The following is a 25,645-nucleotide window of genomic DNA, read 5'->3' on the forward strand; positions in this document are numbered from 1 at the left end:
TTAACATTAAATTAATTTATTTCCAGCAATTACAGACTATCTTTTTCTCCTGAATCCCCATGTAGCTCGATAAAATAAGAGATAACTTTTCCTCTTATTTTAACATTAGGTTGATGACATAAAAATGAGAAACTGACCTATGGAAACTATCTTTAGAAAACATAATTTTGAGTAAACATACTTAATGGTATGCTTTGGTACTGAGCAGCTATTTTTCATTAGCAAATAATTGCATAACTGGAATTCTTAATTAAAATTTGTGATGAGAAGTGAATCTGTTTATTCTGTAATTATGACCCAGAAATTCAGAACATATTGGGATATGAGCACAATTCCCCAAATTTTAAAATAGTAAAAGAACTCACAAAGCCTTTCAATAGGGACTCTTGGAGAAAAATTACACAGTCTGTGTGTGTGTGTGTGTGTGTGTGTGTGTGTGTGTGTGTGTGTGTGTGTATCCAGATGCAGTAATATTTGAAAAGTCAACTGTTGAATATACTATAACCTGGAAATATTCTAACTTAATGGCTGTGTGATACTGTTAAAAATTTCTAAACAGTCCTTCTGGACGTTTCTGGATTTTCCAGAAAGGCTCTTAGCCAACAGTTTCTTCTTTTAGCTTAGTAATTGAAATACAAATTCAGACAATGGCAAACTCTGTGAGCCTCCTTTTTAAAGCTTTCCTTGATAATATAAGTTTGAAGTGATTTTTCAGCAGCCATCACAATTCAAGCTTGTAGAAGACAGCCATGGAGGAGCCCATCCTGGCCCATAGTCAAGTGGATCAGATGATGTTTAAATGTAACTGGGTTACTAGGGCCACCCTGGTACGAAAGTCTGTTATAAAAATGTAATAGGCCTTATTGTTTTTCTTTACAGACTGTCAACAAGTGATATGTTCTAGGTTCAAAGGCCAGAGAGATCTGGGGATGAGGAGAACATGGGTGCAGACCACTCTGTGGAATCAGCCAAAGGTTAGATAAGTTGTAGGTTTCTCCCAAGCCTCCTTCTAGGACACAAATAAAACCCCTGTAACTGGGGCTGGTGGAGCAAGCATTACCTCCTGTCACCTAGTTTGTGCCATTGCTGACTCAGTGACACCATATCCCAGACCCAGATTTAAACACTTGTTAGCCAGATGTATCTCCCATGTGCTACTGGGCCTTGTCACTTATCACAGTTTAATAGGGCATTGGGGATTTTAGACAACTCCTATAATTACAGTGGAACACTAACAGTGTTTGCTATTGATTTTTATCCCAGAATGTCAGCTTCTTCCTGTCACCTGTACACATAATTTCCTGACTCCCTTTCATACTAGCAGTGTAATTTTTTAAACGACTCTAATATATTCAATATTAATAAAATGTCCATAATAGTAAGCATCCTATCTGAGAAAGCAAAAGGAAAGAAAAAATGTATCCTTTGTGTGCCTTTATTTGGAAAGACAGGAATTACCCAGAATCCTAGTCTTTTTTTTTTTTTTTTAACCAATAGATGGCCCTAGTGGTTTCTGGCAAAGAATTGGCTCTAACATATAGAAGTTCCCGTACTTAGAGCATTCAACAATAATAATATTTGGCCCTTATTATTACTATTATTATTATTTTGCCAAAGGTATGATCATATAGCCCTAACCATTCATTGAAATACTTGTGGCTTAACCAGTGAGGTTGATTTTAACATAAATTCACATGCTGCTAAACAGGTCTCTTATCTCTTTATTTACAAGCGATCCAAGGGAGTTACATGGGTAATAGTATGCATATAATGTATAGAGGTTTAAACCATGCTATAAACCCCATCGAAGAGTTCCTGACACTCATTTATATGTGACAAGGTTTTTTAATGTTTTTGTTTCCTTTATTATTCAAGACATATTTTTTTAGACTTATGCTCTTTCCATTTTTCAGAGCATTGTGTCCTAGAAAGAAAATTAGGCTCAAGAGCCAAACAGACCTGTATTAGACTCTAGACTCTATCATCTACAAGGGCTAAAAATCCTGACAAGATGGTTAACTTAAGCAAGGATGGGTTTCTTTGTTCCTAAATGATGCCTGTCTCCAAGAGCTGTGGTAAGAATTAAGTGATACTATTGTGGCTAGCCAAATATTGGCTAGCCACAGTTTCTTCTCCCTTTGTTGATTTGAATTTTAACATTGGCTCAAGCAAAGAAAATAATGTTAGGCAAGGAGATCTGTTTTTAAAAACAAAGTAAAAAGTTATATATTTTTTAAAACAGATAAAATGTTCTAATTCTCTGCCCCTTTTGATTATTTTCATTTTCATTATCTTTCTCCTTGGACATTCTAACATTTAAAAGATATTATTTGGTCCCAATTCTTCAAGGTCAGAGGCTTGGTTACTGTAAATTTGTGGAGAGAAGGCTGTCAGGAACTTACACAGAGTCCCAGATTCCTTACATCTGCCAGGATATAAGCTGACCTCCCTGTGTCCTAAGTATTCCTTCCCAAAGTATATATAAGTAAAATTAAGCAACTCACCCTTCATCCAAAAAGTTTATTGTGCTTCTGTTTGTTCAAAAGATCTTTGATAAAACGTTGATAGCATTCCTGCCTCTTGTCTGTTTTCAAAAGAGCTAGTATTATTAAAGGTTGTTTGCTGTTCATCTTTTGGATGGGGAAAAAAAAAAAAAAAGCCTGATTCTTTTTATTTGGCTTGAGCACTCAGTGTCCTTCCACACAGTGACACCTGAGGAGTCATTAGCAAAACTAGATAAGTAACTGATGTATTATTTCCATACATGCACGGTGCATTCCCCTTACTCAGAGTGCACAGCAAAATTATTCATGTTAAGATAGAGCAATCACAATGACTACAAAAGCACATTTTACCATTCCAAACATAAGCATAGCTGTGGTGGTGTACTATCATGGTGCATGATAATAGAAATGAATTTTGTCAGTAAAATCTGAGGTTTAAGCTTTACCATGATAAATATGTTTCATTGAAGTGAAGTGTCTTGACAGAGTCACTTTCCTATGCAGAATGCTGAAATAAGGAGACCAGCCGTGCCCATGCAGATGCCCAGGTTTGGGTCTACATTATTAATGATTTATCATGTCGTGGAGAGTTTTGAAAGCACTTTCTATAATGTGCAAACACAAGGAATACTGTATGTGCATTCCAAATTAATCACAGAAGCTGTAGCTACCTTTGAAATTTCAATACCGATATCTTTTTTTTTTTTTGAAACATGAAATTCTACATTCTAAACTGTATGATTCATTAAAATTCATACAAAATGTTATTTCATATCAACCGGATACTAAGTAGTGTATGTAGCTGAATTCATAGACATATATACATAGATGAGGGAAAGAAGGAGATGGAATGGAACAAAAATGTTTTGTAAACCTATTGTGTACCATGTGCTTTCCCCTGAAGTCTCACGTTTAGTGTGAGGTTGGATTAAATTTCTAATCCAGTTCTGCAGGATTCCAAGATTGCTCTGCCTACAGGGCACATATAATAACATTGGCTAATATTTATTCAGTGCTTGCCATGTTCCAAGGAAGATGCTAAACACTTTACATGCATTATCACATTCAGTCTTCATAAAATCCATTTGAAGTATTGTTATGACTCCTGTTTCACAGATGAGAACACTGATGCGCAGTGTAGTTAAATAAATTATCCCAAGAGAGGGGGGGAGTCTGGATTTGAATCCAGGTTGTCAAATGTTTCCAAAGCCTTCACTATTTACCACTGCTACTAACTGTGACCTCACTACTAACCATTACTACAACTAAGTAAGAGGTTAGGGTTCACCTCCTATGCAGTTACTACCTGTGTGGCCTTAGGCAAGTACCTTAAACCCTCTAAGCTTCAGTTTCCTCTTCTACAAAATGAAGATAATAATAGTACTTAAATGAAAGAATTGTTGTAAGCAGTAATACTTATAAAATGTTTAAAAGAGGCTGGCAGATAGTAAGCACTATTGCTTTCTTTAATAACTGTAATAGTTAAGGAGTGGTACTCTCCAATGATTGATAACATTTTATTGACTATTACACACAGATTTTCTATCATTTTCAGATACATTTTATTCTTAAAACTAGATTGGAAATGAAACATAGAAATAAAATTTTGAGCTTTTCCTAAAGTAAACAGAGAAACAAAAAATAGACTGTGAATAAAGTTACTACTTATCACTCCTGGGAGATATGCGATAACGGCAAAAGCATAACCACTAATTATCTAAAGCACTGACCACTTTTAAGTATTCTTTCTAGGTGTGAAAAGAGCCAAAATCTTCTTTATTTCCTTCCGTCCTTCTTCCTTTCTTCATTTATTCATTCTTCACTCATTCAGTGAACATCCTTACACGGATACTATGCTTGCCCTGGGGACACAAATGAATAAATCCCTGCTCTGGAGGAGCATACAATCTAGAGATGACTATACTCCCTGATTCAGCACATAAAAGAGTGTGAGAAAGTTGTGGGTTTCCCTGCCAGATCTGTTTAACAAATATTTATTGAGTGTCTATTAAATGCCAGGCACTGTGCTAGGCACTGGGGCTGTCCAGGTAAATAAGACAAGATCCCAGCAGTTAAGAAGCACCTAGTAAGGAAGTCATCCTAAACAGTTATTTTCCCTTCCCTGTGATAAGTGACATATCTAATCCTTGGCTCGAAATAACCTATCAGCATATTCTTCTGCAACCTAAAGGTTTTTTTATTCCTGAATTTAAGAGCTTAATCTCAGGTAAACTGTACTCTCTGGGGTGGCGCTCTGTAAAGCTGGCCATCGCAGAATTTCAGCAAAGAATTCAAGAATCTGGAGAACTGAACTTTTTTTCTTCTCTGCTACTTGTCTGCTACTGCAGACAGAAGACAGTTCATAAGCTTTCTGCCTCCAGGTGGGTGGCGATAGGATTCCTCAAACCACTGGTCACCCCCTTGCATCTTCATTCAGTGCACAGAGCCCTTTGCCTGCAGCGGGGCTTGCTCCCTTGATGGAGAAAATACGGAATGACTGGACACCAGTAAAACAGGCACAGCTTTCTGGGTCAGAAGTTGGCTGGGAAAGGGCCCGGACTGCCAAGTAACTTGCAATGATGTCAGAGCCCAGCACAACCTGAAAACACCAGCCAGCCAGCCAACAAAAGCCTTAACAACAACAGAAAAATCACAAAGCTGTGTTGCCAAAGCTGTTCTTTCCGCCCCCTACCCCTTACTTCGAATGGGAGGAACAGCAGGAAGAGAGTTATATTTTAAAAGACTCCCCTTCTTCCTCCCTCCTTCTTCCTTTTGGTAACAAAGTGTTGACTAGCGAGGAAACAGTTCTCTGGGTGAGTCCTGCAGCAGTTCCTTGGGGTGTCTTTTTTGAGTTCCTTTTCAAGGCTGTCGGTGGAAGTTTTAGAAATAACTCAGTACAGGGTATTTTTCCTAAATGTAAACATGTAACTGTGCTGAGGAGAAAGCAGGAACCATTGAGGAAAGGAAAATCCTTTCTCTGCCCCCTTCTCCTCTCATTCACGGTAATTAACCATACTCAAATGAAAATTAAAAGTTTGGCGGAAATGCTCCCTTCTTTCTTTTTCTTTAAATGAGGGCATCACGGTTCATTCCAGCCATTTAGACCCCTCAGTGATTCATAATTCAACTGGAAATTTTAATAAAACACAGCCTGTTCTTGGATATGAAGTTTGGATTAAAATCCTCTTGTTTTTAAGTATGTGACTTTTTTCCTTTCCTTTGTGACAGTCAATTTGAAATGATGTCACTTCAAGGACATTTTCATTTCTCCCAGAACATATTACACGACACACTTGCCTGTAAAACCGGCTCATTAGCCTGCAAAATTATACTGGACTGAATGGCTTTCATTCAAAGTAGAAATGGGATTTTTAGTAGGCAATTTCTGTATTTTATAAAGATAAAACAATGTTTGATTGCTTCTTCCTAGCTGTTTTGCTTAGTGGTTGTAAAGAGAAATTGGGGCGAGGGGACGACAAATGTAATACGGGGGCGGGCTTGTAAGGATGTGCTTAAAAAATAAATCTTAGATGAGGAAACTAAGGCATAACTTTACGGAGCAACTGCGCCTGCAGCTCCTCTGGGCTGCAACGCCTTGTCCTCTAAATGTCTGGAGGAAAGCTCAAAAAAAGTGAGGGAGCGAAAAAAAGAGGGAAAGAGGTAGGAAAGCGAAAAGGCTGCTTCTCAGGCTGCAGCAGCCACCGCGAGCTGGATGACTGAGGCGCTGCGAGTTGCTGGAAGGAGCAGCTCTTCAGAGGTGGCGAGAGGGAGGGCGCGCAGCAGAGCTCCGGGGAGGAGGGACGCGGAGGCCACCGAGGGGTCAGCCGGGCCGCGGCGCCGGGCTGGGGGCCTCCAGGCGGCGCTGGCCGCGGCGCTCGGGAGAGGGCGAGTGCGCCGGGCCGCCCGCGCCTCTTGCCCTCCGCGCCCGGGGGTGGGCCCCACGCCGCGAGCTGCCGAGTGCGGGGAGGGAACGAGGCTCCGGCTCGCCTGATGGATTGACTTGAAGATGGATCGAATTACACCATTTGCCGTGCCTCGATTTGTTTGGCTCACGCTCCGTCCCGCTGCTGCTGTCGTTGTCGCTGCCGCTGCTGCAAGGACTGGTGGTGGCGAGTTTCAGGATTATATCGAAGAAGCCAAAACCTAGAGACACAGGGATATATCTCTTTTTTTCTAATTTTTTCTTTATTTTTTATCTTCTCTTCTCTCTGAGCGTGACAAGCTTTTTTTTTTTTTAAACCAGCCTCCCCTCCTCCCCCCATGAGGTAAGACAGCCCTATAAAAATTTGCTAATGCTCTAGGCGCCTGGTGGGGATCGGACCCTGATCCTTAGAGCCTGAATTGCTTCTGGTGTATGTGTACGTGTGCGTATGCGTGTGTGTGTTGGCACTGGAGAGTTGATTTCTTTTCCAAGCTGTTCTCTCCGCCTGCCGTACCAGGGACGCGCAAAGGGCTGGAGAGGTTTGGCGGTCGCGTCAAAACTCGCATTGCTGGAGGCTTGAGGGGAGTGGGCCCCCCAACACTGTGCACCCCCCTCGGGGAAAATAAAAAGCGGAAGGAGGGAGCCAGCAAAAGTTTCTCGCCAGGCAGCGCCAGCTCCGCGCTCCCCCGCACCTTACCAGGGGGAACCCAGCTGCTTCGGTGCCGGGCACCACGTCCCCAGCCCGCGCGACCGCCGAGCCAAGGCTGAAGGAGCCGGCTGCTGGCTCCGCCGCCCCCTTCCGCCCGCCCGCACGGGAGCCGACTCTGGGACCGCCGGGCCAGGCTAGCCGTGGATGGGCGAGCACCCGCCCGCGCCAGGAGAAGGGGCGCAGCTCAGCAGCCGACGGACGAGCGGCTCACGGCGGACGCCGGCTACCTGTCAGTGCGCCCCCGGGTCGGACGGCCCACCGGTAGCGCCTGTTGGCTAGGGGCGGGGGCTCGGGGGACTCGGCCCTCCCCCAGCCCTCCAGGCTCCGGCACCGGCTTCTGCCCGGAGGGCGGCCACTTCCCAACCCTCCCTCTCCCCCTGCTGGCCGAGCGCGCCGCGGGCGGACTCCGGGGCCCAGAGCTGCCCGCCTCTCACCCGGCGCCCCGTTTCTCCTCCCGGCCGCTCTCCCCCGCAACTTTCCGTGCTTTGTTCTCCGGCTGGAAATGATTTACGGAAGCGTCTTGGACAGGGTCTCCGCCAGGCGGCAAGAGCCCAGCGCTGAGATGTGTTACGTTCTCATCTACCCATCAATTATGGATGGAAACAAATAAGGAAGAGTCAATTTTGCATGAGCCTCTTCTCCGGCGGCGAGAGGCATTCTGCAGCCGGGAGGGAGCCGCCGCTCGCGTCGGCAGCCGCTGGCAGGGGGATGGTGAGGCGAAAGGTAGGGAAACTTTTATCTCCCGTCTTGACAGCAATGATGTTTGTTCCTGGTCTGCAGAAACTGATACAGCGGCCGCCTTGGGTAATTTGGAAGGGCTTAAAGCTTCCTCTGTCGTGTATAACTCTTGGATTGAAACTAAAGGTCATAAGGGACTTCAAGGTGCGGATGAGAACTGGGTTTGAAAATTTTTTGTTAAATCAGCTCTCGGGACCACTGCTGTCAGGTGATTCTCTAAATCCCGATCTTGTAAAGAGCTAATGGTCATGGAGCTAGAGAGGAGTGAAGTAGCGGAGTTGCAGGAACCCAGAGTAGTATTCCTCATTCCGAGGTGACCAGTCAGTAACCCAGGTTCCGGCATCCCCACTCCTCACTATGTTCAGCTGGGATATTCACACAGAAGGAACAGTAGATCATTATTATAGATATACAGACTTTGCAAACAATAATCGAACCTTATGTCCATCGCTATGGGCCACGGCTTTCCCTTAAAAATAACGGTAGTGTTTCCAGTTACTTGGGAGAGGAAATGTGTAAGGCAATTTTCCCAAGAACTTCTGGCGCCTAAGAATTTAAGTCTGCAGTAAAATGTTTAGTTGCTTTTTAAGGATTGTCCTTCCCTCTACTTGATATTTGGGGCCGTAAAGTGGGTGCTTTTATTTCAAGGCTGAAGTCCTGGGGAAAGGTTTAACATTTTTAAATCTGGTTTGGTCTCCGTTCCTCAGAATTGGAGAAATAATTGTTTGGAGAAATGTTTCAAGGTTTCTTCCTTGTAGAATTGAGAAAGCTTATCCCAGACAGCTCAAGGTGAGGATTTTACTATTCTTTTGGTGGTTTAACAGTAGGTTTTGATGCTGGTTTATCCATGTTGTTAAAAAAAAATCCCCTCGCTCTCTTTGATATCTAACTCAGGAAATTAAGTTGTGTGTCGTCACATTCAATGTAGTGAGTGACAGGCATGTTCTGTCAGGCTGGCCAATATGACACAAACATTTACGCTGGCTTAGATGAATAGAAATTGCCAAGTAAGCTCTGAGATTTGGGCCTATATTACCGTGAAGTTGAACATCTTGAGGTAAATAAACATAGCTGAGTTTTGTTTTTAAAGTTAGTGTCCATGCTTTGACTTAGGTCCCTAGACTGTGCTCTCAGAAAGACAAATAAATAACCCTGAGATTTCCAAATGGTGTTGTTTAGCAAACCATTTTCTTCCAGTGGTACATTTGCTGAAATTAACAGCCAGTTACTGTTTCTTACTGGATTCTAGTTGTTACCTGTCCTTGTTTCTGTTAGGGATGCTACACAGGTAACCTTTTTTGAGGAACATCTCTGTGATGCAGGACAGTGTGCCTGGAATGTCGTGGCTTCTCCTTCACCAAACAGCTAGTTGACCTGAATTTGATTTAGATCTGTGGGCAGTCCGCCCTCTTTCTCTTTATTTATTTATTTACGTATTTATTTATTTAGGTGCCCTCTAATAGCACCATCTGCTCTTGTCTCCCCTCGTTTGGATGGATTTGAAAGATGGTTGTGATGCAAACCTATTAGTCCTTAGAGTGAGGGTAACTTCCTTAGAAATCCAGTGGACTTAAGTTCACTGGCTGCTTGCTAAACAGGAAGGATCTGTCCAGTAACTTGTGCTCTGCGTACGTAGGCCCCTGAATCCTGTGTGGTGGTTTCTATTGCATGAAAGGCACACAGACAAAGTAAGCAGGAATTGGAGCTTTGTTTCACAAAAATGCCCATAATTGTTAAGGACTTATTGAAACTGGAGAAGTTCTTCACTTCTTGCTGCTCCATCAAAATAAGCCTTGGTAATTAGCTTAGTCATTGTTCTTGCATTTGAGTTCCACTAAGAGACAAAGAGTGAAAAATGCATCTGAAATAGGGTCATTTTTCACCCTTCTGATGCATTTTATGCAGAGTTAAGAGCCTGGCTGAATGTCTAACCGTTATTGGTGTAACCGTAGGAGGTGGACTCCTTTCTTAGCATATTACAAGATAAAATATTACCTTTTATTTCAGTTAATAGACTTTAAGCCTGCCCATTCTAGATTCATTTCTAGAGGAAGCAAGAAGTGCTTGAGGTATGCCAGCCAGTCAGTATTTATTGAGTCCCTGTCGTTTGCAAGGAGCTATGCTAGCCAATGTTCCAACATCAGGTGAGGCAGACACGTTTCTCTATGTTCAACTTAAGTAAGAAAGAAGAATCCAAAGAAACAGAGAGTGGCAAAACTGGATCATTTGGCAAGAAATGTAAATCTGCACCTTTTTTTGAAGGATGTTATTTCATCCTAAAGATTTTAAGGGAAGATTATCCATACCACATATTTACAGGGGGCCAATCTTCCTGCCTTTAACACTAATGATGCAATGTACTATTAGTGTAATTCACATGTTGAAACTCATTGGAGCAGGGGATCTCGCTTTCAGTGGCTCATGTGAATGGAGACTTAGAGTTAAAATCTACCAAAGCCAGTGTCTTAGGTTGCAGCTTATTTTGTGAACAGCTGCCAGCTTCCAGTTGTGGGGGGAAAAATGTGTTTTGATCTATTCCCATGACATTGTAGAGAGAATGAAAATCATGTAACTATTTTAAGCATATCATAACCCTTTTCAGTGAAGGTGGCGATTGTTGGGCTAACTTTTCCTCCTCAGACCCTGACAAGTGTCAGTGCAGCTGATAAGGGAAGCTGCTTCCACTCTTCCCAGTAGGATAACTAGGGAAACAGGCTTACTTTGAAAAGCAACCATTTATGTAACCAAGAGTGATCAAATCAGTGGTCCACTAGATACCTCACAAGGTATACTTTTCTCAAACTTTTCTCTTCTATCAAGCTTTTGTTAACTCACCCAGATTAGCATTTTAACAACCCTGAAGTGAACTTCTGCCATTCTCTCTACTTGGACACAGTATGTAGATCATCCATCATTCTGTCCTTGGCTACAACAGGCTGCTGGCTCCGTCACCGTTTAGAGCTACACAGAATCCATCCGACTGTGAACAACACAGCTGGCTACAGCAATTTTTTTCTTCCACACCACTGGCAACATTGTCTGGCTGTGGTAGCTAAAGTTAACACCCAGAACAGGACGTTTCCATTGTCTGCCAACCTGTGCTGGGCCCCTCACCCACTTCTGGGGGCACACCTGCAGAAAGGCCCTGCTGGCTTGCAGTGGCATGTTCCACTTCAGAGCGGACTTGCCTCCACCTTACGTGACCCACAGAAAAGCCTCTTTAGACTTGATACGATTAAACCACCAGAATTACAGAATTAGAAGGAGTCATTCACACCACTCATCCTAGACCTTCAGAACTCAGTCTATTGAAAGGGGGAAGAAAAGAATGAAGTAGCTTTTAGCCTGTGATCCCAAATGACTGAAAACAGAAAAAGACCCTGTCTCGTCCTTTGGAGAGCTGAAGGTATCATTGCTTCATCTCTTTTCACAAAGAACCTGTGATGTACCTAAATCTGGGACCCGTGAGTAACGGAACCCAATGCTTTCTATCACATTTTTTGGTTTGTTTTCTTCTTTTTACTCACTAAGATATCTGTTACAGTAGTCATTGCTTGTTAAAGCAAGAATGGCATAAATTAGGTGGACATGTTTATTAGGTTATGTTGCCAAGCTTTAAAAACAAAAAAGACTTTTATAATTAGAAGTACTGCTTTTGGAGTTTGATGTGGGAAGGGGAGACTGCCTCATATTTTGGTGGGAGATAGTCTTCTCACCTCTTTTCCTAATGTTTACTAATGAAATCAGCCACAAAACAGCTGAGATGATGGGATGCTCCTACTGCTGATGATAATGGGAGAGGAAGAAGAGAAAGCGGCACCCACAACAACTATACTTATTGTTAGTCCGCTTACTAATTTCTAGGCACACACTAAGACCTTTATCTTAACTATGTCATGTAACAGACAACTGGGGTGGGTGAGGCAGATTCTGTCATTATCACTGCTTTATCAAGAAAAGAACTCAAGCACCTGAGAAGTCAAGTCACTTTCCTGAGGTCTTAGAGCAGGGAAGTGGTGGAGTCAGGATTTGAATTCAGATCTCCCTGACATCTCAGCCCACCACGTCATCACTGCACTGAATTGTTTCCAGGAACACAGATCACCCTGCAATCTTTTGACTCCCTGATATTTCTGACGTTGTTTTTTCAAAAAAAGAGTCATACTTTGAGGGAAATCTTTGTATTGAATGAAATGGTATGTACAGAATCGCTATGCTCTTAAGTTTTAACATTTCTCTAAACTAAGTCATATGGGCGTACTCTTCTTTCTTTTTTATTCCTGTTGGCCGAATAATTAATGACACTGTCTTCTTTTCAAGTGTCCTAGAACAGCATCTTCGCCCACCATTTTTCCCCATGTTAGACTCTCCTGTCCAAGGTTGCGTGGCATAGGACAAATGGCAGTATTCATCACTCGCCACCAGAAAAGTGCTTCTGCGTCAGGGTGCGATTGACACTCACTTCCCTGATCTTGGCAGGTGAAGATCCGTTATGTGTCTCGGTCCCATTTCCCAGGAGTATTCATGGGCCCCATCAGCAGAGACAGTGAGAGCTGCAGCTGTTCACGCATTAGTGGCGCGAGGATGGAAATTGTCTTACTGAAATCTGACTATGTATTGTACTGTAATATACATTTTTCTTACTTATGGTTGAGAGAGAATCCTTTTACCTCTGTGAGTCATCAGATACGTTGTTGAGAAATCGTCACCCACGCATCCGCATTTTTTGTTGTTCTTTTTTACTCAGGATTCCTATGGGAGGGAAAAAAACAAATACACATTACCACTACATAGAATGCTGAAATGTAAGGTTTTCAACATACATTTTTGGAAAAGAAGGATGGGTTTTAAAAAGTCCAATATGTTGGTACATGTATAATAAGGCCTCAGGAAGATCTGCAATTACTTAGCCTATTATTGGAGTCTGTATTTAAAAATAAAGTCAGGAGTTTCTACTCAGCTGAGGAACTGGCACATATGAACGAGAGCAGATGAAGCTCTTTGAGAAAATAGCACTTCCATTCCCAGGAGCCGGCTGTCAGCAGACCAGGGACTCAGACTCCCCCAGCGCCTACATTGGCCTAGGCCTCTCTTGTCATTAGAAGGGTCTCTGGAAACTTTTTGGTCTGCAGAGTTGTCTCCATTTATCAGTAAGTCCCCAAACCTCCCGTGGGTAATTGGTGGATCAAGTAAATACATTTTTAAAAGCTATAGAAGAAGGAGGAGAACAGGCAGCCAAAGGGGGGATACAGCATGTTGCAGTTGCTTCTGTTTTTGTCCTTGCTAGGGTAACCATTTGTTCCTTCAGCCAACTTTTACCAAGTGTTGGCTCTGTACAAGGAGGTGCCAGGGTGGGGAAACGGTTCAAAGAGGAACTGACATGGGTCCAGAGCTCAAGGCTCTTACTAAGTGGTGTAGAAAAAAACGACGTAACCACAGAGCCAAAGTAAAATGGTGAGTGTCTTAAGTGCCAGAAAACACACACGGACCTATGGTGATTGAGAGGAGGGAGAAGTTATTTCTGGCCAGGGTGGGCAGGGGAGGCTTTGTGGAGCCACTGATATTCGAGCTGGCCCTTGACCTAGGTAGGATTTGGACAGGTGGACAGCAAGGGCCAGGAGGGGAGGTGATGAGAGGGAGGGCATTCCAAGCATAGAGAACAGCTTAGGCAAAGGCCCTGGGGTGCGGGTAGGGGTCTAGGTCACTTGTCCACGTTTGGGTCCTGACCTAGACTCGCGTTTCAGGTGTGAAGAAGCAGTTTGCCATGCAACCTACAAATAGGTTTTGAGTGTCTCTGGCCTACTGTACTTGGCCGATCAGTAGATGGCCCTGAGGCTTAAGCCGTCAGAATGAATGGGATCGATCTTGCGATGATTCCGGAGTTTGCTCCGTGATCAGAGCTAAAACCCCACATCAACTGCCAACGGGTTCAGTGTTCCACAGGAATATCGCAAGGGATCGCGTGACTTGCCTCGAATTACCCAGCAAGCTGGCTCCCCCCGCAGAGGGGTTTAGCAGAATCACACTAGAAGGTTGATGCTTCATGGACTTTATTTTTTGCTTTAACTTCAAGAGGTTCTGGACAGAGACTCTATAACAAAGAATAAGCTGCATACATAGATGTGGATTTGGGGAGGACGTGGAGATAGGAAGCCGAAGAGAGAGCAGAAACTTGTTGAAACCGTGAGAGAGGCATGAGTTGGACTCTAGGTGCTTGGGAGAGGAGCCCGCAGGCCCCATGAGGTTAGACTGCCTGTTCACGGCTGTAACTTAGCAGAGAGCGTGACACATAGTAGACGTGGTGCAGATATTTTAGTAAACATGTTAATTGAGTTGAACTATTCATTCGATTGTGGTTATAACCTATCATGCCTGGGAAAGTTCGCAAGCAATGGGGTTAGAGCTATGGCAGCCTTTTCCTCATAGAAGGAGCGAAAAAGTGGCAGGAAACAACTTGGAGTTACTAATACTTCCTTTTAGAAAACCCCATCCTTGAGAGGCCCTGGGGATCCAGCATCCCTTTTTGGGTCTGAGCTTTCAGGATAAACTCACCCCCGTCAATGCCTCTCCACGACCCTACCTTCCCAACTCCCACACCTTCATTCACCTTTCTCCCCTACCCCGGTGCCCAGCCATACTCCAAGCGAGGATGTTTGGGTATGTGGGTTTCCAAGCCATCATTAACCCCTTGAGTTAACGTAAATTGTAATCAATCCACGATTAAATTTAATAGTGGAGGTGATAAGCTTTCTGGGAGGAAAGACCGGAAGTTCTCTGTAGTGTAAGCACGTGAATACATAACAAAGGAAAAATAAAATGAAAACAATTACATTACAATTGCTTTGCCAAGAATCGCTCCAGTGGTTCAATTTTCCCTGGTATGGTATGTTTAAGTCTTTTACAAGTTAATGGTTACATGACAGTCTGAGAGAAGACTCTTAAGTCTGAGGAAACACTGCCAATGAAAGATCAATCAGAAATTATAAAATAGGTCAATGGGGAAAAAGGGTTAAGCATATACAAATTCAATATTAGGGACTTTTCAGGAATATTCCAGTGACGTAAAGCAGAGAACCTGCTGGATCTAGGAATTAGTCTGGCTCCTACCCAGTTACTTTCTGAAGTGAAGGGCGTGCTGCCTCCCTGCATAGAGCACAGTTGCTTTCCAGACAAAACCTAAAATAAACTGGCGTGGCTCAGCTCGACTAATAATAACAGCTAGCCCTCACCGTGTGCTTACCAGGTGCCGTGGCACAGCGCCTAGTACTTTAAATATGTTACCTAATTTAATCCTCATGCTACCCCTGAGAGTGTGGGACTGATAGCTCCCTCAGAGTTAGCATTTGTTAAGTGCTGACCGTGTGCCTTATACTCTTTTAAGTGGATATATGAAATCGTCTGATCAGAATTCTTTGAGGTGGGTACTATTATTAATAATATCCTCATTTTACACAGGGGAAAAACTAAGGGATGGGAGATGGAGTAATTTTCCCAGGGTCAAACAGCTAATGAGTAGTGGAACCAGGGGACTCGGGTCCATGGGAAGCAACTTAGTAGGGTGGTTAAGAACATGAACTCGAGCCAGCCTGTTGGGGCGTGCGTCCTGGCTGTGTGATCGATTGGCTGTGTGATCTTGAGCAAATTACTTAACCTCTCTGAGCCTCAGTTTCATGACCTAAAAGGTGGATGATGAGGGTAGTACCCACCTGGTAGGCGCTGTGAGACATAAATGAATTAAGATTTGAACAGCACTTAGAATGGTGCTTGGCTAGCAGTGAGTGCTGTATTTATCTCAATGTCTGTTAAGTAAAAGTAAATGCAGTCTGGCTCCAAGGCCCATGCTTTTAGCCCTTATACTATGCAGTCTCTTCACATGTGATTTTTATCGTATCTCTTTGACTGATATATAGACCTTGAAGCCAGTTTTACAACCAGCTCTTCTCTACCACCACCCACTACACGTGCCACAGATTCAGCCAGACTGCAAAGGGGAATTTGGCAGGAGAGCTCCAGGGGCCTAGAGAGTCACCTCAGACCTTGACGCCTAGCTGCCTAGCTCTGACCCACATATCAGCCGTTTCAGATTCATGATGTCAGAAATCTGGCTTCCTCTGTTGGTTGGGCCGAAGGACAAAAATATAGGTGACTGGTATGTGTTCTATGCTGGTTGCTCCCTAGTCTGATTAAAACCTGAATAACACCATGGAAATTCAGGCCCTCTCCTAACAATTCCTGTCATCACCCACATCTTTGATCTCTACCGGTGGTCCTCAAACTTTAAAATTTATCAGAATCACATAGGGCTAAACTGCAGATTCCCAGGGCCCCAGCACCAATGGATCTGTGTTGCTGGGTCTGGGATGGGGCCCTGGAGTCAGCATTTTCAACAAACTCCTAAAGTGATTCATAGGCTATGGTCCCTTGGCCACAATTTGAGAAACAATGCTCTGGTGTAGCCAGAGTTTCTCAAACATCAGTGCCCCTGCAAATTGCCTGGCATTTTGCTAAAATTCAGATTCCCATCAAAGTGGTAGACTTCAAGGCTAGTGTTGGCAGGCCACTAGGTCGTAGATCTCAAACCTCTTGCCTACAGCACAGGGTGAATGGTTATGAGCCAAAGGCATCCTGGCCAGCTCATGAAAGAGTAAGAAAGTAATAAAATCTGCTCAAAGCTGCCGTTTTTTTTTTTTCTAGTTTGCAAAAGATCTTCACGGTGAGCAGAAATTAAGAAAGAAAAAGGACACTCACTCACTTCTGCTGACTGGTCTATATCATTTCCTAAATGGAGTCCTGGGCCAGTATTCATAGCAACAGTTTTTGATTTAATGATAAACTGAGATAAGGGTAATCAAACTTCATGCTTCAGGGCATCAGGTGATTGCCTGCTGCGGTCAGGATGGAATCTTTTCCCTTGTCCTTTGCACAACTGACTAGATGCATTACAGAGAGGCCTCCGGCTACACTTGCAGGAGCTGGGGCAGGAGGCCCTGGCAAAAAACGCCGCTGGATGAGATCACATGGGAAATGGTCTTGTGTGGGATGAACAACCCCATCATTTGGCCTTAATCATTTTTGTCTTTTGTTAAGATTCTACATACCCTGTGTGTATATTTCTATAAACCACATGATGAAATTGGCAGCCTACTGTATCTGGAATCAGATGACCTAGACTCCAACTTTGGCCAATAGTGGGCTCTCTGAGTGACCTAAGGAAAGCACTGTCTCCTCGGAGGCTCTGTCTCCTCATCTGTGGACTCACAATTATACCGAGCATCAAGTAAGACGATGTTGATAAAAGGGCTTCGTAAAAACCAGATAAGTGCGGCTCAAATGTAAGGGATTATTATGATACAATGAATTATACTTTATGGAATCACCATTTATTACAATCACAATATATAAATCTCCTCTCTAGATAATGATATCATGCATAATGACAGTGAACGTTTATTGAGTTCTTCATCTCTGCTAAGCACTAAAGAGTTTTATTTGCATTCTCTTATTTAATCCTCATGTCAGCCCTTTGGGGCACATCCTTTTTTTATTCCCATTTTATAGATGAGGGCACAGATACTCAAGGAGCATAAGTGAGTTTCCTTTTGCTGTTGTAACAAATTACTACAAACTTAGATGTCTAAACAGCACAGATTTATTACCTGACAATTCCGGCGGGCACAGACAGTCAAGGAGCGTAAGTGAGTTTCCTTTTGCTATTGTAATAAATTACTACAAACTTAGATGTCTAAACAGCACACATTTATTACCTGACAATTCCAGAGGTTGCAAGTCCCAAATGTGTTTCGCTGGGCCAAAGTCAATGTGTCAGCAGGGTTGTATTCCTTCTGGAGGCTTGATGGGAGAATTCGTTTCCTTCCCTCTTCCAGATTCTAGAGGCCACCTGCATTTCTTTGCTTGTGGCCTCTTTCTCCAAATTCCAAGCCAGCCATCATAGAACTCCGTCTTCTGCTTGCATAGACACATCTCCTTCTTGGATTCTTCTGCCTTCCTCTTCCATCTTTTAAGGACGCTTGTGATTACATGGAGTCCACCCAGGTAATCCAGGAAAACCCCCCTATTTTAAGATCTCTTATTTAATCACATACGTAGAGTCCCTCTTTCTGTGTATAATAGCATATTCACAGGTCCTAGGGATAGGGTGTGGACATCTTTGGGGATGGAGGGGGACATTCTTCTGTCTACCACAGTTAAGTACCTGCTAGGAGCACACAATGGCAGTGTCAGAATCCAAGGCCAAGCCTGTCTGACTTCAAAGCCCATGATCTCAACCACTCACTATAAAATCTCCTCAATTCAGTCAGTGAAAGAAACAATAAGATCGCAGAACATAAGTAGTGAGGAGGGCCATGTTACTTTTAGAATAATCAATTGGGGGCTTTTAAATATCATTTTAGCAGTAACAACACAGAAGTTAACCTTACTGATCTCCATGTCCAACTTTGTACTAAGCATTCTATATATATAGTCATTCACTTTTCTCTTGTGAGGCTGAATACTATTTACCTGGTAACTGAATTGGCAGGGTCCCTGAATCCGGTTGTCTTTCATGGGGTTGACTAAATAAAGAGCATTTGGGGGACCAGGGGACCATTCTGGAGGACCATACAAAGGTATTTTAATGGAGCTCCTGGTCCAGCAAAGGATGATTGACAAAAGGTGATGGCTATAACCAGACCATCCTTTGCTGTCTCTGGCAGTGTCTCTTGGCCAATTGGACGTGGTTCCTCAGGCAGCACGTACCCCAGCCCATCCACTGATAGATAGCCAAGACCATCTCCAACTTATGAGGCTTGATGTCCTCAGAGGTCAATCAGAAAATCGGGAGCATGTGTTTTGCTAAGAATTGTAGAAAGTTATCAGAGATCTCTTTCCCACTCTCTTACTTTTCTTCTCTCTCTCTTTCTTCTCTTTGCCGCACACTTTGCTGGTTTCTGAGGCTTAATGTCGTTTTAAAATTCAAAACGTGCGCCCATCACTGAAAAGGCTGTGAGAGGACAGAGCTGGAGTCTGGAAATCTGGCCTGGCTCCTCTGTTAGCCCACCAGATAGCTCTGGAGAAGGCCCTGCCCTCGCTGGCCCTAGTGCTCTCATTAGAACAAAGTGAGGTCGGGATGGGCATCAGAGACAGTCTAAACGATTTCCAAGTTTCTTTCTAGTAGTAGGATTCCATAATGTTATATTTATCTCCATATTTTAATTGCCTCATAGTAGCACATCTAACAGTGATTTAAAAAAATACGAATCCACTTCATGAATGTGCATAGAGCTATCTGTACAAAGAGACAGACACACAAGTAGTCCAACTTCTCAAATTTATTATTGCCATTTACATTTGACAACACTTTGCCCTTTTCTTTCAAGATCACTTAAACTTCACTGCTGCTAATATTGAGTTTTTAGACTCAATTTTCAGAAATACATAGATAATATTTTCAGTTAGCAGTAATTGCACCTCATTCAGCTCTCAGGGGTTGATACGCTACCATTGCACAATTTCCCTGTAATTTTCAGTTACTTCCCTGAAGAGCCACTCCCCATGGAATGTGTAGGACAGACAGGGCAAATGAGTTTCAAAGTGGAGAGCCAAACCTGATTGGTAGTAGCTGTTGCACCTTGTGTTGTAGAAACTTATGGGGCTACATCTAAGGTCAGGGAGAAAAAGGATGCCTTGACTGATTTGCAAAGTCTTCTGTGAAAAAGGGAGAGGGCATGGTAGCTTCTATACAACAAATTCGCCATCTTTGATTCAGTATTTTCTTTGGAGACACATATCCCTCTTAAAGCACTCACACTCATTAATGATCTCTATACAGATTGCTGAGTAATTTAATGCAGATGTCATCTGGCACGATGTCTCAGAACCGAGCTTGAAAATAAGTAACTCCTAATGGAGAAGGAAACTTGATAATGATTACTTTTGCCAGTTCTTACCATTTGCTTTATTTTGTTGCTATTCCCTCAATTATGAGGGAATATTTTTAACATTTTTAACTGTTTTATCAGAGACTCAAAAATGCGATGAATGGTTGTGCTACTACAGATAACACCTTCACCGTAGATGTATAAATGTGGACATATATAAAAATAGAACACCACCACACATATACACAAACACATACAGAGGTTTTAAATAACTTTTCAAAGTCAGACAGACATAGGTTGGAATCCTGCCCCCTATCTGCTGACTAGATGTGAGAAATTGGGCATATCACTAGCTTCTCCAAGTCTTAGTTTACTTTTCTGTTAAATGGAGAAAACGTCCCTTAAGAGATGGGAAATAAATTAAAGCTAATGCATGGAAATTGGCCAGCTAGGTCCTAGAACACAATAGGTGCTCGGTCATGTTGGTTTTGGCTACAAATAACAGAAAACCCAACTCAAAATTGCTGAACAATGAGGAAATATAACATTAAGTCAATAATAATAAGTCCTGAGATGAGGTGGCTCCAGTGTTGATTAATTCTTTGGCTTAATATCATCAAAGACTCAGGCGCTGTCTATATTCTCTGCCATTCTCATCCTGTCAACCTCCCCTTGGCTAGCTCTTTTCATGTTCCCAGTAAAACTGGCACATTCCAGGTGAGAATCCAGCAGATCAAGAGACCAAGAGTCCCTAAGAAACCTTTACTAGTACAGACTCTCCCATTGATAGAATCATGGCACCTGCTCACACCTGTAACCTAAAGCAGCCTTGGGCAGGAGAACGGGACCACCACAATCGACTTACATGGAGGAGACTGGCTTACCCGTGGATGCATGAACAAAATCAGACTGGCTTACCAGTGGATAGATGAACAAAATACAAACTCTTTGTATTCATGAGTGCTTTCAAGCTATAAAACTTTAGTGTTTGGCCAGAAATATTTTTCTGCCATTATTTGAAAATTTTATGTCCCTAGAACAGCATTTTCATTTAATTAGGCAGTTAAAAAATATAAAAGATATGACATTGGAGGACAGTGCTACGAACAAGTGGACAGAATATATCAAATGAATTTGCTCCCATATTTTTTTCTTTTTCCCCACCTGTGACTTGTTTTAAATGAGAAGTAAGATACTTAATAGATTAACACTTTGAAACATCATAATAAATACAAGCCATAATTATGAAGCCACGTTTATCTCTTGAGAGGTAGAGACAGAAACACTAACTCTCTTCTCTTCAACTCTGAGATAAATGTGAATTTATAATCCTGAAAGTTACCCACATTTTTTGTCTTTCTTGTCCCTTAATGAAATACACTGCAGACTACCTGAGTGGAAATCTTAGCCTGGCTAAGTCTTCCTTCCCTCTGTCCTGTTCAACCTCTTTTCCTGATACAGTAATGCAGTAAATCAGACCCTGAGGCCCCCTAAAATCTGGACGAGGAGGTTCCTCCTTTACCTGCCTTTGTACGACTTTGCAATAAGCTATAAAACTAACCACCTAGATTTTCAGTATCAGAAGGTTCTGCTTTCAGTGTTTTATGGCTGCAATTTTGTTCCCCAAAGTGAAACTTCACTCAGTCCTTATCAGATAAAAGTCTCATTCCTTAAAGGAAGCAGTAGCCCTTGCTCTGCTGTTCTGTGTATACCTAACCTTGCGAAGAACTGTTAGTCGCCAGGAGTCCAAATGGTCCTAAGGTCAAATTCTGATTCTGATTCTGCCATTCAACCTCTTGGAGCCTTGCTTTCCTCACTGGAAAATCAGGATAATATATCTACTTCATGGAGATGTTGTGGTGAGGTCTTTCTTCAGGAGGAAATATATGCAAAGCACTGAGCATGGTATCTGACATAATAAAAAACTCTATAAATTATAGTTTTGTTATTACTACTGTTTTCAAATCAAGGATGCTTGGCAATAGGAAATACTCATATCCGAAGTATTTTGTAGATTTTGCACATGGAGAGGTTCCATAAAATATATCTGGATGGCTACTTCTAAACACACAAAGAGAAAAAAAAAAAAAGCAAGACCAATTCTGCTAAGAAGTGGCCTTTCTTGAGCACATAAAAGCATGGTAATGCTACCACCTGTACACCTTGCTGCTCACATTTTGCACGTGGTTCTGGCAACTTATTTATGTTGGGGCTGGGAAATTTTATTATGTTGTGAAGTATTTTCAGATTATGAATTGCATCACTTAAATAAGGGACCAAGTAACCCTGGGTCTGAGTTGTAATTTTCTAGGCGCATTCCCTCACTCATTCATATACACATTCGTTCACTTATCCACACAATAGATCATTTTTGAACACATTCAGTGTTCAAAGAGCTTTTCTTCCCCTTGGCCTTCAAAGAGTCAAAGTTCAGTAAATAATGAAATAACTGCATCCAGGATCTGTTTCGTGGGTGTGTTACCTGTGCAGTCCCATTGGGCCCCATGCCTAGAATGTGCTGCCATCGTGAAATTCTTAATAATTTTTGAATAAGGAGCCCCCTATTTTCATTTTGCACTGGCCCCTGTGAATCAGGTAGCCTGGCCTGATTGCTCCTTTTCACCAAAGCTGTTTATTCTGTAGGATCTGAGTTGACAGGGCCTGAGTTCCCATTGCCTCGCACTCTCAGGCAAGCTGCCTGATCTCCCTGGGCCTTGGTTCTCTCCGTTGTAAACTGAGGCAGAAAAGACATGGTCTCCAGGGTCACTGCCGGTAATCTGCACACTTCAGGAGAGTAAGACACGAGTGTCAAATGATGTCCGCCCTGGGTTTGGATTGTAACGGGGGTGACCACACTCTCAAAATTCAAAATTAGGATATGGGGATGATGGGACCAAAAGAAAAAGAAGTTGCAGTCAGGACTCTTTTGGAGAAGTTGAGCTGTGTAGCTGAAACTTGTGACCTCTAGACTAGGCCTACATGCTGTTTAGTGATTTTACAACATAAAATCGAATTGACTGAACCCTGGCATTGTTCTGCTCATTTCATTTGTATTGTCCATTCCTCTCTATAGATTTTATGCTAATATCCCAGAGGAGACGTAACTCACTCCTGTACTTTTGCCACACTTAAAAAAAATCTATATCCAAGACTTTAAAACTCTCATATACAAATATTGGCATCCTTAAGAGTTCTCTAATTTACAGTCCTCATTTTGTATATTACAAGGTGATAATCAAACTATTTAGGCAGCCCACTGGCATGGGCAACCGGCCAATTTAAACAGACCCCACAGTGTGGTGCAGGGGGAATGCTGGCTCTGGGCCTATACTGTATGGGCTTAAACTTCAGTTTTAACTTGTAGAGAAGATACCACTGTACTCATGGTGGTCCAAATATCTAGTTCTCTGGAGACCCAGTCTCTCCAAGGTGCAAGAAAGAGGTACCACCAATGAATCTGCAGTCACCCTGCGTGAGCACTGTTGCAAATTCTGTATTAAAACTCGTAGCTGTTTAATGGCAAGCACAGACTTCAGGTATACTCATGCTTTTTATCAAGTTGAGGTCGCCAGCAAACTGAAATAAAGACGTATCAAAGAAAAACAACTTTAAGTTAATTGAGATGTAGCAGTCATCAGTTTTAGACAGACCTTCAGTTCTGCCTGGAGCTGCCTTCCACTTGAGCAAATTTTAGATCACAAGACAACTTGATGCTCAAAGTGTCTCTAATCACCCACCTAAACCTGCATCATTAAGTGGACGTTTTTCCACTTCGCACGCATGTTGTTGGCCTGTTTGAGCAGAGATGGGAAGCCGTTCTGTAATGTTAAAAGCCCACAGACAACTCCAGTGTAAGTCACAGTACCAGGAGCCAATTAAAATCAAAGCCTTGGTGCTACAAATTTCATCCCTTAAATATTAAGCAATTACTTTGACATTGATCAAGAGGTGTTAATGTAGATTCTTTTAAACAACTCAGTTTAGGGGGTGTGTGTGAGAGAGAGAGAATGGTAATTTTTTCTACTTTCAAGAGCTGGAAGTATCATGTCTTTGGGCCTCCTAAAAGTTACTCAGTTTAGGGGTTGTTTATTTATTCACTTATTTTCATTTAATTTAACTTCATTTATTTCTAGTTTATCTTGGTAGAGAACATCTTGATTTCTGCCTGTTTTATTGTGTGCAATAAGATGATTAGCTTAGGAGCCTGGAAACCAAATGGGAGTTTATATTTTAGCTCAGGAGATATTTCTTCAGCCCCTAATGGTTGGCTGACTGATGTGTTTACATTCGTATTAGCATTGAGCGGGCTGATTCAAAAAGGGCCACAGAAAGAGCTGAAGTGTGACTTCTTGTTACTCTTAACACCTAGAGGCAGAATGACAGCATTATCTTTATCTGCTCTGGTATTTATTTTATGACTAATAAAAATGGCTCAAAGTGACCAAATTCCGAAATGGATTCAGTGTTCCAGCAGCCATTTATCTTTAAGGTAAACTGTAAACAGTTCTGCTTAGAAATTAGTTTAGGAAAACATGTATTTAATGTTGTGCTACACATACAAATAAAAGTATACTTAATGCTTAGAATGTCACTTACACGGCGGGTAGTGAAGTAGGGTGATGACTCCAGCAGGAAGGCTGGCAATGAAAGCGTCCTTACTTCTTGCCACTCCGCTCACCGGGCTTTAAGAGGAAGTCTGGAATTTGAGCGAGCCAGGTCTTTCTTCTCCATTTTCCTGTGCATGTTTTTAGACTAGAGAAAGGAGACCTTGATGCCAATATTTAAACAACTGGGGTAAAAATGGTTTTGACTTTAAATATCCAAGGACACAATTGCAATCAGTTTTCCTTTTGCTTTTGCACTTGACCACTGAGAAGTCTAAGCCAGGTTTTCTTTCTCCTGTGTGACTAGAATTCTTAATTCTCAATGCAAAAGGCGATCACCATATTACCAGCACCAAGAGTACAGCAGCGATTTTGAATTGGCGTGGATCTTTGTGAAAATCAGATTAAAGTTCACTTTAAAAATAGAAACTGGTGTTGCTGCTTTTATTTTAGCACTTTATATTTTGGAGCCCTAGGAAGGAAAAAGTAGGAGGTTAGAAGGGGAGAAGAGCAAAGCCAGAATGATGACATGCCAATTTAACTGAAATCTCTGAATTACTTCCATGTTCATTTACTGAACACCCAGAGTATAAATATGATATTTAGAATTACAGAGGACTTATTCCCTAGGAAGTTACCATCTAAAATAATATTCCAAGAGATATATTCCGTAGGATCCAACTATTAGTTCTTGGCTTTGGTCAACAGAAGGGCATTAAGTGCCTTCATCATGAAAATGCTCAGCTTACTTGGGTTGGAGGGTGGCTTTATATATATTATATATATATTTTTAAGTGTTGTGCTTTTTTTAAGTAATTAATTAATTTATTTTATCTTTGGCTGCGTTGGGTCTTCGTTGCTGCACTCAGGCTTTCTCTAGTTGAGGGGAACGGGGGGCTACTCTTCGTTGCAGTGTGCGGGCTTCTCATTGCAGTGGCTTCTCTTGTTGCAGAGCACGGGCTCTAGGCACGTGGGCTTCGGTAGTTGTGGCTCGTGGACTCAGTAGTTGTGGCCTGCGGGCTCCAGAGAGCAGGCTCAATAGTTGTGACACACAGCCTCAGTAGTTGTGGCGCATGGGCTTAGCTGCTCCGCAGCATGTGGGACCTTCCCAGACCGGGGCTCGAACCCATGTCGCCTGCATTGGCAGGCGGATTCTTAACCACTGCACCACAGGGAAGTCCCGACTTTATATTTTTAATTGATCATCTCTCCATCTCTCCTCTTATAATGTTAAAAAAAAAATACAATGTATTGTTTTAAAGGGGAAAAGTCCTAAAATCACTTATTTT

The 25,645-nt window shown here is 42.4% G+C and overlaps 1 protein-coding gene across 11 annotated transcripts in view; it reads left to right on the top strand.

The window, feature by feature from the left end:
* SEMA6D (semaphorin 6D) overlaps positions 1-25,645 on the top strand; it is a 584,591-nt gene that overhangs the window by 522,796 nt on the left and 36,150 nt on the right. Inside the window, exon 1 of one of the 11 annotated variants that reach the window (XM_067745936.1) lies at positions 6,433-6,769. The exons of 9 other annotated variants lie outside the window; for them this stretch is intronic. The gene's annotated coding sequence lies outside the window, so the exon portion shown is untranslated. Of the gene's footprint in view, positions 1-6,432; positions 6,770-6,946; positions 7,859-25,645 lie in introns of those variants that run through there. One more of the 11 variants, XM_067745927.1, reaches the window with a different exon arrangement.

This window comes from Pseudorca crassidens, chromosome 1 (assembly GCF_039906515.1).
Source record: "Pseudorca crassidens isolate mPseCra1 chromosome 1, mPseCra1.hap1, whole genome shotgun sequence".
NCBI classification, from domain to species: Eukaryota; Metazoa; Chordata; class Mammalia; order Artiodactyla; family Delphinidae; genus Pseudorca; species Pseudorca crassidens.